Below are 14263 nucleotides of genomic sequence, written 5' to 3'. Positions count from 1 at the left end.
AAATGAGAGGGGCCTCCTTCCAGTGGCCCAGCTACTGGGGCCCAGGATCCTGCCTCTGTCACTCTCCCCGACTCTGTTCCTGACCCCTGCCCTGCCCCTACTCTTGATCCCTGCCTTGCCCCTGATTCCAACCCCGTCTTTATCCCCTCCACCTCCCTGGGGCCGACTCCTTCCATTTCCCAGAGGATGACCCCCAGGGAGCGGCCTCTATATTTCCCTGTCCCGACCCACCTGGGGTTGCTATCTTCCCTCCGCTGCCCCCTACTGAGCCAGGCTTTGAGGCAGGCTGCATGGTGCTGGCACATTGGGTGCCACGTCTGGGGTCCGCCCCTTGTCTGCCCGTCTCGGTGGGCCACGGGGCTGTGTCAGAGGCCCCTCCAGAGGATAGCCAGGGGCCAGTGACCCCAGCCCCCCGTACGCTGCGGGAAGAGCTGCGGGAGTTCCTTGAAGACGTCCTTGGCTCCCCTAGTAAGGTGCAGCTCACTCTCCAGTGATGGGGGGACTTCCAACAAATCCTCTGGGCTGCGAGGGCCCTCATGGGGGAGGGTAAAGGGACCAGGAAGCAGGCCGCCGCAGCCTACCAGTGGGTCTGCCTCTTCCATGACTCATTGCTCACCTATGGGATAGGTCACGGTTTGTTGCATGGCCCAACAGGGGCCACGAGCGACACTGCCGGTGAGGATCCCCCCCAGCCCTCCTCATGGCACCTATAATCTTCGCAACATTGAACACATGGGGCTGTAGGATGGGTCTCCTCAGGTGCCAGGTTCTCCCCTTCCTTCGGGAGGGGGGATACTCTGTGGTTTTCCTGCAGGAGACCCATACAGATCTGGCTGCCGAAGACAGCTGGCAGCTGGAATGGGGGGACAGGGTCTACTTTAGCGATCTCACAGTTCGTACGGCTGGAGTGGCGACCCTGTTCTCCCCCGACCTACAGCCTGAGGTGCTGAGGATCGCTGAGGCTGTGCCAGGTCGCCTGCTGCACCTCCGGGTCAGCATGGAGGGGCTCGTGGTCAAACTCGTCACATCTATGTCCTGACATCAGGCCCGGAGCAGCTGCATTTCTATCAGCAGGCGTCCGCCTTCCTCGGCACCTTGGATCCTTGCAAATGCCTGGTCCTGGTGGGGATTTAACAACACCCTTGAGAAGCGGGACTGCTCGGGGACTGAGCAGTGCCCAGCCACCGCGGATGTCCTCTGGGAGATAGTTGAACATCACTCCTTGGTGGACGTCTGGCGCGACCACCACCCAGACTACATTTCGACATTCACTTTTGTCCGGGTGGAGGCCCATCGGTCACGCCACTCCCGGTTGTACCGCATCTATTTATCACGTTTCCACCTTTCACGGGCCCACTCCTCCAGCATCCGGCCAGCCCCGTTCTCTGATCATCATTTAGCCACTGTGATGGCATCTCTCTGTGCAGAGAGGCAGGAGCCGGCCTATTGGCATTTCAACAACAGCTTGCTGGAGGATATGGGCTTCATTGCGTCCTTCTGGGAGTTCTGGCTGGCCTGGCGAGGGCAGTGGCATGCCTTTCCCTCGGTGCGGCGGTCGTGGGATCTGGGGAAGGTGCGCGCCCGGCTCTTCTGCCGTGACTACACCCGGGGCGCCAGCCGACGGAGGGATGCAGCGATAGAGCAGTTGGAACAGGAGGTCTTAGAGCTGGAGAGGTGTCTGGCTGCCAGCCCCGAGGATCCACCCCTCTGCGGAGCGTGCCGGGAGAAGCAGGAGGAGCTCAGGGCCCTTGAAGACCATCGGGCCCAGGGTGCCTTTGTTCGATCCCACATCCGCCTCCTTCGGGAGATGGATCACGGCTCCCACTTCTTCTATGCCCTGGTGAACAGGAGGGGGGCCAAAAAACACATCGCCTGCTTTCTGGCAGAGGATAGCACCCCCGTCACAGATTCGGCGGAGATGTGCGGGAGGGCCAGGGCCTTCTATGCAGGCCTTTCCTCCCCGAATCCGACCGATCCTAATGCTTGCGGAGTGTTCTGGGACGAACTCCTGACGGTCAGTGTGGGCGACTGAGACCGGCTAGAGCTGCCTCTCACTCTGGCTGAGTTCTTGGAAGCCCTCTGCTGCATGCCCACCGATAAATCTCCAGGCATGGACAGGCTGACCGTGGAGTTCTAACGCGTGTTCTGGGACGTCCTCAGCCCAGACCTAGTCACTGTCTGGGCCGAGTCCTTGCAGAGAGAGGTCCTCTCTCTTTCGTGCAGGTGAGCCATGCTCGCCTTATTGCTGAAGAAGGGGGACCTCTGTGATTTACGAAATTGGCGTCCCGTCTCGCTCCTCGGCACAGACTACAAAGTCATAGCGAAAGCCATCTTGCTGCGGCTAGGGTCTGTGCTGGTGGACGTGGTCCACCCAGACCAGACATACTCCATCCTGGGCCGTACCATCTTTGACAACCTGTATCTGATCCGGGACCTCTTGGAACTCGTGTGTAGGGATGGTCTGTCATTCGCCCTCCTGTCCCTGGATCAGGAGAAGGCTTTTGACAGAGTGGACCATGGGTATTTCCTGAGCATTCTGTGAGCGTTTGGCTTCAGACCCCAGTTTGTGGGTTTTCTCCAGGTACTGTACACCTCCGCAGAATGTCTGGTCAGGCTCAACTGGACCCTGACCGAACCAGTCAGCTTTGGGCGAGGAGTATGGCAGGGGTGTCCCCTTTCGGGCCAGCTGTATGCTCTGGCGATAGAGCCCCTCCTCTGTCTCCTCCGTAGGAGGTTGACAGGGTTGGTGCTGCGAGAACCAGAGCTGCGGCTGGTTCTGTTGGTGTACGCGGACAACGTGCTCCTCGCGGTCCAGGACCTGGGTGACTTGGCGCAGGTGGAGGCTTGCCAGGCCATCTATTCTGCAGCCTCCTCCACCCAGGTCAACTGGGTCAAGAGCTCTGGCTTGGTGGAAGGGGACGGGCGTCAGGCGAGCTCCCTCCCACCCGCGCTTCAGGCCATCTGTTGGAGCACGGGTCCGCTGCTCTATCTTGGCATTTACCTTTCTGCCACGCATCCGTCTCTGCCAGAGAACTGGCACAGTTTAGAGGACAGGGTGAGAGAGCGGCTCCGGAAATCAACAGGACTACTCCAGTGCCCCTCCCTTCAAGGGAGAGCACTGGTGCTTAATCAACTAGTCCTGTCCACGCTCTGGTACATGCTCAACACCCTGGTCCCAGCCCTGGGTTTCCTGGCCCACCTCCGGACATCGATTCTGGAGTTCTTCTGGTCAGGACTGCACTGGGTCTCTGCAGGAGTTCTCCATCTACCCCTGGAGGAGGGAGGGTAGGGCCTGAAGTTTCTACCCACTCAGGTCCATGTCTTCCACCTCCAGGCCCTGCAGAGGCTCCTTTATAGTGCAGGTAGTCCAGCGTGGAGCGTACTGGCGCACGCTTTCCTGCGCCACTTCTGAGGGCTCCAATATGACCGGCAGCTCCTTCATCTCCATCCGAGAGGTCTTCCGCAAGACCTCTCCAGGCTGCCAGTCTTCTGCCAAGACCTCCTCTGGACCTGGAAACTGTTCTCAGTGACCAGGTCCGTGGCGGCCACTGTGGGGGCAGATCTCCTCACGGAGCCCCTGCTACACAACCCCCAGCTCCGTGTGCAGGTGGCGGAGTCCCCCTCAGTGCACCAGAAGTTCGTTCTGGCAGAAGTCACCAGAGTCGGAGACCTCCTGGACTACGACCGGGGAGACTGGCTGGATCCCCTGAGGCTCGCTCAGCACGTGGGGCTTTCCTGGCCTCGTACTCCCCAGTGCGTACTTCAGGAGGTGAGGGCCTCTTTGCCTCCCACTGCTTGGGTTTGCCTCGACCGGGTCCTAAGAGAGGGCGGGCCCCGCCCACCCTCCACCCCAGGCCCTCTGGACCTTTTCATCAGGCCCTTGGCCCATGGACCCAACCGACCCACGCCCCTTCACCGTGAGCCAGCTGCACAATCTGCAGCCGGTCTGCTTCCACACCGCTCCAAGAGAACATCTATACATGCTCGTGCTCCACACCCTTCATGTCCTCACCCTCACGCCCCGCCCTGTCACAAAGTGGCGGGACCTCCTGCCACCTCTAGAGGGTGAGGAGCCCCGGTGGGCCAGCCTACACTCCACCCTGTTCCTGAGGCCCGCCGGGGATATCAGTTGGCGGCTCCTTCACGGGGCCGTGAGCACGGGCGTGTACTTGGCGCAGTTTACCCCTATCCCAGACACCTGCACTTTTTGCGGCGTGAGGGAAACCCTGGTGCACATTTATTTGGAGTGTGCCAGGCTGCAGCCCCTATTTCAGCTCCTCTTAGACATCTTGTTAAGATTTTGGTTGCCCTTTTCCCCTCACCGTTTTATTTATGCACTCTCTATCCGTGGCCCCACAAAGTCAAGGGACCTCCTGGTCAACCTCCTCCTGGCCCTGGCTAAAGTGGCCATCTATAAAACCAGGGTGAGGAGGTTGGCCAATGGAGTCTCCTGTGACTGTGGGGCCTATTTCCAATCCTCTGTCCGTTCACATATCCTGGCAGAGTTCCTCTGGGCGGCGTCCACTGACTCCCTTGGTGCCTTCGAGGAGCAGTGGGCGCTGTCAGGGGTCCTCTGCTCGGTGCCCCCGTCCGGTTCCCTTCGTTTGACCCTTTGACTGCACACCCTGTCCCTGTTTCATTAGTTGTCCCCCGTAATTATTTGGTTCCAGGTCCTGTGGACCCCACTCTTAGGCTGGGGGTGGGGGGATCCTTTAGCAGTGGTCAGGCTCTGCCTGTCCACTTCCTGGATCCCAATAGGGCTACTCTGCTGTACCCAATGGCCTGGGTCTATCACACTATGTCATAATCCTATCGTCATAATATCACTATGAAGAATATGAGGTGCAGTGTCACACCCATGACTAGCCTTTCAGGTACAACAGTGAAGAAGCTAGACAGTGCTGATGGCTCATCAACAAAGACAATGGACCATGGAAGAGCTGAGCCTTCCTGTGAATGTTTCAGCCAGCCGCTAAGTAATGTCTGCTATGACTCAGCAAGGCATGCAAGGGCATGTGACCAGACCATGATACTGAACTCCATTTTGGTACCTGTATTTTTCCACAAACTGGGCTGGGCACTCAGCTTGCAACAAAGGGTTCCCACCATATAAGGAGACTACATAAGGTGGGAAGTGACATCATGATTTGTCTTCACTCCTCCACAACTCAACAACTGAAAGAGGCTCTGAAAGACAAAGGACTTGGAAGAGGGGAGGGGAACCCAGTCTGCACAGCAATTGCAGTCTGTGCCTTAAGAATCTGCAAGCTGGCTTGTGTCATCAGTCAGGATGAGAGGATTTGAATTATCAATTTATCTATCTAGTATGTTAGGCTTGGTTTACAATTTTGTTTATTTGCTAAGTAATCTGCTTTGATCTGTTTGCTATCCCTTATAATCCCTTCAAATCGATCTTTCTGTAGAGAATAAACTTTTTTTTATATTTTATCTTAACCAATGTGTTTTGAGTGAAGTGTCTGGGAAAATCTCTGCTTGGTTAACACAGGCTTGTTGTGCATCTTTCCCACGTCAAGGGGAAAGCAAGCTATATTAGTGAGCTTGCATTATACAGATCACTGTGCAGTGCAAGATGGTATAAGATTGGGTTTATACTCCAGCAAGGGTGCAAGGCTGGGGAGCTGAGAAATTGGCTGGTGTCTTCTTTCTGTCTTTGAGTGGCTTAGCTAGAGCACTCAGGTAGCTCAGCTGGGTATGTGGCGCCACCTGCTGTCATGGTGGGTGATCATAGAATCATGGAACAGACCTCAGGAGGTCATCTAGTCCAACCCCCTGTTCAAAGCAGGACCAATCCCAACTACAGGACCTGGAGAGGCTGGCTGAATATCCAGCGGAGAAGTGTGAGTGAGGCTTGCCCAGCTGGGGGGTTAGGAAGCACAGCAGTTCCCAGATCGCACCCCAGAGGTGACAACCTGTCACACCCCCCATCTATGATAGCATCATTTACCACAGACCCCTTGATGAAGGTGGGAAAATAAAGTGTTTGATTCTCAACTTGCCCTGAGCCAGCCAGTCCCCACACCATGTAGAGATTAAACCTGGTTCTTAGATCACACGGAGGGGGGGAATTATAGAGATATTGATAGAGGCGTGTGTGTATGGGTGTGATGTTACACCCCATATTCTTTATAGAAATATGCTTATGATATGAATATGGAATAACTAAGATATTTTATGCAAGGTGGGTTTTGTGAGATATCATTGGAAAGGTTATGATTTACTGAATGTGATTATCCAATTTGTATGCATATATCATTTGTGTATCTGGAGTTAGGAATTTTGACTATGTTACCATTACAAGTGTGTTTTCACCTGGGGAATGCCCACGACACAGTAGGCAAACAGCCTGGATGGGCCACTAAGGAAAACAATAGAACTTTGAAAATGCTAATCTCACTCCTTCTTGAGAAGTTTCCTGGGATGCTGCTTTGACACTGCAGGGGCAGGTGATTAGGTCACCTGGTACTGGACACCATCTTGACTGGCTGGTACTTTTCCACTGAAGGAGGGGGGATCAAACAGGGAAATAAAAGATTCCTGCCACATGTAAATCCTGTTTAAGTCTGGAGGGTGAGTTAATCAAGGTCACGAGTTCTTCATTGAATCCCTGCCAAGGATGACCGCTGGAAATACCTGGAACTGATCTGGGGAAGAAGGACTGGGACCCAGACTGAAACAGGGGTCTGGCCTGTGAAGAGAAATACCTGGGACTTTAAGATGCAAGCAAAAAGCAGTTTGTGTTCAAGGAACTCTGCAACATGCCTAAAGCAACATTTAGCATGAGAAATTACTATTTGTAACCAGCTTCTTTAGTGTCTTCAGCGTAATTTGCATGTTTGTTTATTTTGATCAGTAATCTACTTTGATCTGTTTGCTATCCCTTATAATCACTTAAAATCTGTCCTTTGTAGTTAATAAACTTGTTTTTATTTTCTATAAACCAGTTTGTGCAATTCATAGCTGGGAGGGGGGACAAAAAGCTGTGCATATCTCCCTCCACATTGAGGGGGGGTGATTTTTATGAGCTTGCGTTGTACAGATCACTCTATACAGTGCAAGAGAATACAATTTTGGGTTTACACCCCAAAGGAGGTGTGAACGTTAATGCTGGGCAAATCCCTGAGCTGAATCGTCCCACTCAGAGCTGATTTCAGTCTCTGTGTCTACAGCTGGGTATGGCCCTACCTGTGTGTGTGTTAGAGAAGGTTTGAGGGCCTGGCACAGCAAGGATAGGGTGAGTAAGCCCAGGCTGGTGGAAAGGGTGGGCTCAGTAGGACCCCAATATATCAGGTGTCATCCCAGGTGTGAGGGGGAGCAACCCGTCACAATGGGGATAGGTGGACAGAGGTGTGGAGAGAGACAGATATGGATGTGGATGCATAGGTAGATGGGGATTGGGATAGATAGATGGATGGGGAAGGGGATAGACAGATGGAAGGGACAGATAGATAGATGGGGATGGATAGATATATGGACGGGGATGGATAGGTGTAGATAGACAGATAGATTAGATTAGATAGAGATGGATGCATGGTGATGGGGATAGATGGATGGATGGGGATTGGCAGTACTGGGTTTACCATGGTGCCACTGGTGCCATGGGGCCGGGCCCAGGCTCCAAAAGGGCCCCGGCCTGCTCTGCTTGGGCTGCAGCTCAAGGCCCCGCCAGCTCTTCTCCACCCCCCGCCTCTCTCCTGCCCCCAATGGCAGCCAAGCTCCGCCCTCCCCTGCCTCTTCTCTGCCTCCTCCCCAAGCGTGCCACGTTCCCGCTCCTCTCCCTCCCTCCCAGCGCTTACCCCACCGCCTAACAACTGTTTGCTGGCACTCCAGGAGGGAGGGGAAGGAGCGGGGTTGCAACGCATTCAGGAGAGGAGACGGAGAAGAGGCGGGGGCAGTGGGTGGAATCGGGACAGGAAGGAAGAAAAGGCGGGATCCCCACACTCCCCCTACACATACCCTCCCCCCCCGCCGTGAGCTGCTCAGGGAAGGGGCTAGGCTGGGGAGCTGGGAGCACCCTCACGACCCCAGCCCATACCCCCAGCCCTCTGCCCTGACTCCTGCACCCCCACACATTCCCAGCCCCCCGACACCCCATGCCCTGACTCCTGCACCCCCCACCCCCACCCTGAGCACCAAACGGGCGATCCTGCACCCCCCCCACACACACACACATTCCCACCTGCACCCCTTGCACCAAACAGGAGCTGCTCCAGGTAAGCGCTCCACATCCCAACCTCCTACCCCAACCCTGAGCCCCCTCCTGCATCCTAACTCCTGGCCAGACCCTGCACCCTAACTGCCTCCCAGACCCTGAACCCCCAGACCTGACTCCTGCACCCCCCCACACGCATCCCCTCCTGCACCCCTCGCAACAAATGGGAGCTGCTCCAGGTAAGTGCTCCATCCCCCATCTTCCTGCCCCAGCCCTGAGCCCCCTCCCGCACCCGAGCCCCCTCCCAGACCCTGCACCCCCAGCCCTGAGCCCCCTCCAGCACCCTAGCTCCCTCCCAGACCCTGCACCCCCAGCTCTGAGCCCCCTCCTGCACCCTAAGTCCTGGCCAGACCCCACACCCCAACTTCTTTTTACATTTTTTTATAAAGTGCTCTAATCCAAAGCGCTTCACACTCGTTAGCGAACAGTGCAAATAATATTCGGAAAGATCGTTAAGTGGTATGTCGAGCCCCCCAGCGATTTTCAAGTGGTCTGTGGAAAAATAAGTTAGACAACAACAACAATCAAGGTCCCTCACTTTATTGTCATTTACTTGCTATTCCTTAGAGGAGGAGGATGAAGAAAACAAGAATGAGAAATGGGGGTGGGGGGGAGAGAAGAATGAATGATCTTTTTCTTGGCTGAGTCCCACGGAGGGGCCCCAAAAATGAATCATAGAATCATAGAATCATAGAATATCAGGGTTGGAAGGGACCTCAGGAGGTCATCTAGTCCAACCCCCTGCTCAAAGCAGGACCAATCCCCAATTAAATCATCCCAGCCAGGGCTTTGTCAAGCCTGACCTTAAAAACTTCTAAGGAAGGAGATTCTACCACCTCCCTAGGTAACGCATTCCAGTGCTTCACCACCCTCCTAGTGAAAAATTTTTTCCTAATATCCAACCTAAATCTCCCCCACTGCAACTTGAGACCATTACTCCTTGTCCTGTCCTCTTCTACCACTGAGAATAGTCTAGAACCATCCTCTCTGGAACCACCTCTCAGGTAGTTGAAAGCAGCTATCAAATCCCCCCTCATTCTTCTCTTCTGCAGACTAAACAATCCCAGTTCCCTCAGCCTCTCCTCATAAGCCATGTGTTCCAGACCCCTAATCATTTTTGTTGCCCTTCGCTGGATTCTCTCCAATTTATCCACATCCTTCTTGCAGTGTGGGGCCCAAAACTGGACACAATACTCCAGATGAGGCCTCACCAATGTCGAATAGAGGGGAACGATCACGTCCCTCAATCTGCTGGCAATGCCCCTACTTATACATCCCAAAATGCCATTGGCCTTCTTGGCAACAAGGGCACACTGCTGACTCATATCCAGCTTCTCGTCCACTGTCACCCCTAGGTCCTTTTCCGCAGAACTGCTGCCTAGCCATTCAGTCCCTAGTCTGTAGCTGTGCATTGGGTTCTTCTGTCCTAAGTGCAGGACCCTGCACTTATCCTTATTGAACCTCATCAGATTTCTTTTGGCCCAATCCTCCAATTTGTCTAGGTCCCTCTGTATCCTATCCCTGCCCTCCAGCGTACCTACCACTCCTCCTAGTTTAGTATCATCCACAAATTTGCTGAGAGTGCAATCCACACCATCCTCCAGATCATTTATGAAGATATTGAACAAAACCGGCCCCAGGACTGACCCCTGGGGCACTCCACTTGACACCGGCTGCCAACTAGACATGGAGCCATTGATCACTACCCATTGAGCCCGACAATCTAGCCAACTTTCTACCCACCTTATAGTGCATTCATCCAGCCCATACTTCTTTAACTTGCTGACAAGAATACTGTGGGAGACCGTGTCAAAAGCTTTGCTAAAGTCAAGAAACAATACATCCACTGCTTTCCCTTCATCCACAGAACCAGTAATCTCATCATAGAAGGCGATTAGATTAGTCAGGCATGACCTTCCCTTGGTGAATCCATGCTGACTGTTCCTGATCACTTTCCTGAAGCTGAGCACAGGGCCCCTCTAACTCTAAATCTGCAACTGAGGCTGACCCCTCCCATACAGCTCCCCATGCCACAGCCAGGGGCTGACCTCCACCTCCCCGAGCTCCGCATGCCACTGCCAGGGGCTGGGGCTGGCCCCTAACCCCTCCAAGCTCCATTCTACCTGGGGCTGGGGCTGACCCCCCAAGCCCTGCTGCCTGACACCTCACGTCGCCACCCCCACCCCACACACACACATTCCTCCATGCCCCGCTAGGGTGGCGCACTGGACATTTTTGGTAAACTGGGCATATGTTCACTTGCTCTTCCCAACTGATCGGCGGGGGTGGGGGGAACCTCAGGGTCACCCACACGCTCATCTAAATGCAGGGCTCAGGCCTCTCAGTTTCCAACCACAGCCAACTACACGGGCTGGGGGGAAGGACAAGCCGTGCGTCAGCCGGGGATCCTGCACAGCTGGCTGGATGCTACCTAGTGGGTCCCTGCACAGCTGGATGGATGATGCACAGCTGGAAAAGATGCTGGTGGACACATGTCTAGCAGGATCCAGGGCTGCTCTGGGTGCTGGCTCACAGCTGCGCACATCTGGGGCTCTTACTTACCTGGGCCCATCATTGCTCAGCTCCCTGCGCGTGTCTCTGTGCTGGGGGCTGTGGGTGACAATGAGAGATCTCAGTGGCGGGTAGGAACGTGGCCCTTTGATCCTTCTCAGGGTGGCCCAGCCGCAAACAGGGTGGGGGTGGGCAGAGCAGACCTGAGCTCCGATCACAGCGACCGCAGCGGGAGGGTTTCTGAGAAGCTCCCTAGTGAGTCTGTGACCAAGCCAACAGGATGTGGCACCTGTGTGATGATGTACAGCTGGGAGCTATGACTGTGCAGCACCAGAGGGGAAATGACACAGCACAGATAGGGATAGAACCCAGGAGTCCTGGCTCCCAGCCCCCCCCCCCCACTCCTTTAACCACTGGACACCACTCCCCTCCCAGAACCAGGGATAGAACCTAGGAGTCCTGGCTCCCAGTGCCCTGTGACCCACAGGCCCATTGGTGCCAATCAGCGAAGTGTTCACTGTACTTCATAAGCCAGTCCTGTCTCAGACCTGACAAACTCACTACACCTCAGATCCTGCTTCCTGGTATTTAGCCCGGAAGGGTAGTGTGTGAGGACTCTTCTGAAAGCTGGTAACTTATCAGGCTTCATGCTCACTGCGAGCCGTGTGTACGGGTACTAGTTCAGGGATAATGTCTCTCTCCTGACACCTACGGCTAATGGGCTTGGAGTGACCATCCAGGGAATCTCGTGGCCTGGGGACAGCCCCTTCACACTGGAGGGAGCTGGCAGCCCTCCCTGGCTAGCTGGTGATGGACTACACGGTGTGATGCTGGCAGGCCCAGGCAGCTGGCATTAACTAAGAACTAACAAACTCGTAGCTGGAGAACAGATGGTTCACCTGTGTGTTAATTTCACTCAAAAGAGGGAGGAGTCTTACAAGGATGTATTTAGTGTTTAGAGTCTATGAAATGCTTGTACCTTGCTGCCTGCATCAATCTCGCGTGCAATGTCTGTGTTCTAGGCTATAAGGAAACAAGAATGTTTTGCTTGAAAACATTGCAAGTGTTTGCTCTGAACTTGGGAACCCAGGCATGGGAATCGTCCACCCCACCCCCCCTTTCCGGCATCCACCCAGAAGGACTATCAAAATCAGATGGCCATCCCAGACCATTACAATACAAAAAATTGGTTAATATCCCTCTGGCCCCTGGGAAATGTGACATGCAAGGAAGTGCTGTGGGCTTGGAAGCTGAATGATGTAAATAAAAGGAAGCCATAAGGCAACTTTCTGTCTTTTGGGCTGTTTGACGTCTGAGTGGGCTACAGACCCCAAACTGACACCGGAGCTCTCCAGGGGTTGCCCTGAGAGACACTTTGAACTGACAGACCACTACAGCTCTGGCACTCTTCGGATTTAGATGGTAACTCATTGGGCTTACTCTGCACTCTGGGGTACAGATGTGGGGGCCCACATGAAAGACCCCCTAATCTTATTTCTACCAGCTTAGGTCAAAAACTTCCCCAAGGCACAAATCCTTTCCTTGTCCTTGGATGGTACTGCTGCCACCACCAAGTGATTTAGACAAAGATTCAGGGAAAGGACCACTTGGAGTTCCTATTTCCCCAAAATATCCCCCCAAGTCCCTTCACCCCCTTTCCTGGGGAGGCTTGAGATTAATATACTAACCAATTACCTTTAATAAAAAGACAGACCAGACCCTTTATTTTTAGGACACTAAAATCAATCAGGTTCTTAAAAGAAGAACTTTATTATAAAGAAAAAAGTAAAAGAAGCACCTCTGTAAAATCAGGATGGAAGGTAATTTTACAGGGTGATAAAAAGATTCAAAACTCAGAGGATTCCCCTCTAGGCTCAACTTCAAAGTTACAAAAACAGGAATAAACCTCCCTCTTAGCATAGGGAAAATTCACAAGCTAAAAGAAAAGATTATTGAATGCATTTCCTTGCTTACTTACAATTTTTGTAATCTTAGATGTTCATTTCAGCTATGTTTATAGGAGATGTTTTTTCCTGCCCTGGTCTCTCTCTGTCTGAGAGAGAGAACAAACAAAGAGAGCACAAACAAAACCTCTCCCCTCCCCTCACAGATTTGAAAGTATCTTCTTTCCTTATTGGTCCTTTTGGTCAGGTACCAACCAGGTTATTTGAGCTTCTTAACCTCTTATAGGTAAAATGATTCTGTACCTCTGCCTGTACCTCTGGCTAGGAGGGATTTTAAGTTACTGCATACATAAAGGTTGTTACCCTTCCCTTTATATTTATGACAGCTGTGTATATGTTTGCCTGCTTTAACCTGGAAATAACTGTTATTCCTTTTTCCTAGTTCATAAACCTTTCTATAATCCATTAAGAACATAAGAATGGCCATACTGGGTCAGATGTGTGGTCCATCCAGCCCAGTATCCTGTCTTCAGACAGTGGCCAGTGCCAGGTGCCCCAAGAGGGACTGGACAAATCATCAAGTGATCCATCCCCTGTCACCCATTCCCAGCTTCTGGCAAACAGAGGCCGGGGACACCATTCCTGCCCATCCTGGCTAATAGCCATTGATGGACCAATCCTCCAGGAACTTATCTAGTTCTTTTTTTTTTTTTAATCCTGTTATAGTCTTGGCCTTTAAACATCCTCTGGCAAGGAGTTCCACAGGTTGACTGTGCGTTGTGTAAAGAAATACTTCCTTTTGTTTGTTTTAAACCTGCTGCCTATTCATTTCATTTGGTGGCCCCTAATTCTTGTGTTATGAGAAGGAGTAAATAACACGTCCTGATTCACTGTCTCCACACCCGTCATGATTTCACAGACCTCTGTCCTGTCCCCCCTTCGCTGTCTCTTTTCCAAGCTGAAAAGTCCCAGTCTTATTAATCTCTCCTCATACGGAAGCTGTTCCATCCCCCTCATCATCTTTTTTTTTTGCCCTTCTCTGAACCTTTTCCAATTCCAACAGATCTTTTTTGAGATGGGGCGACCACATCTGCACGCAGGATTCCAGATGTGAGCGCACCATGGATTACAGGATTGGCTACAGGCATTGTCTTTGGTGTAAGATCTAGGTACCAATTGATACGGAGTACGGCTATGTCTCCACTCCCACTTTTGTCAGTATAATTTATGCCGCTCAGGGGTGTGAAAAAAACCACCCCCCAGAGCGACATGAGTTACACCGACAGAAGCGCCAGTGTGGACAGCGCTATGTCGACAGGAGAGCTTCTCCTGACAACATAGGTACCACTGCTCGTTGGGGGTGGTTTAATTATGCCGACAGAAGAGCTCTCTCCCATTGGCATCAAGCGGCTACATGAGGGATCTTACAGTGGCGCAGCTGCATCGGTACAGCTGTGTCACTGTAAACTCGCTAGTGTAGACATGGCCTAAGTGACTGGCGTGACGCTGTATAGAATCTGGGGGACACTTGAGGATATTATGAATATTAATATTGTAAAATTGCAATGAGTTGTGCCAGATAGACCATGTAAGGTATCTGTAAAAATGTTATAATTTA

Source organism: Natator depressus, chromosome 13 (genome assembly GCF_965152275.1).
Source record: "Natator depressus isolate rNatDep1 chromosome 13, rNatDep2.hap1, whole genome shotgun sequence".
NCBI classification, from domain to species: domain Eukaryota; kingdom Metazoa; phylum Chordata; order Testudines; family Cheloniidae; genus Natator; species Natator depressus.
The sequence above is the reverse complement of the archived record's forward strand: the minus strand, read 5'-3'. Positions refer to the sequence as shown.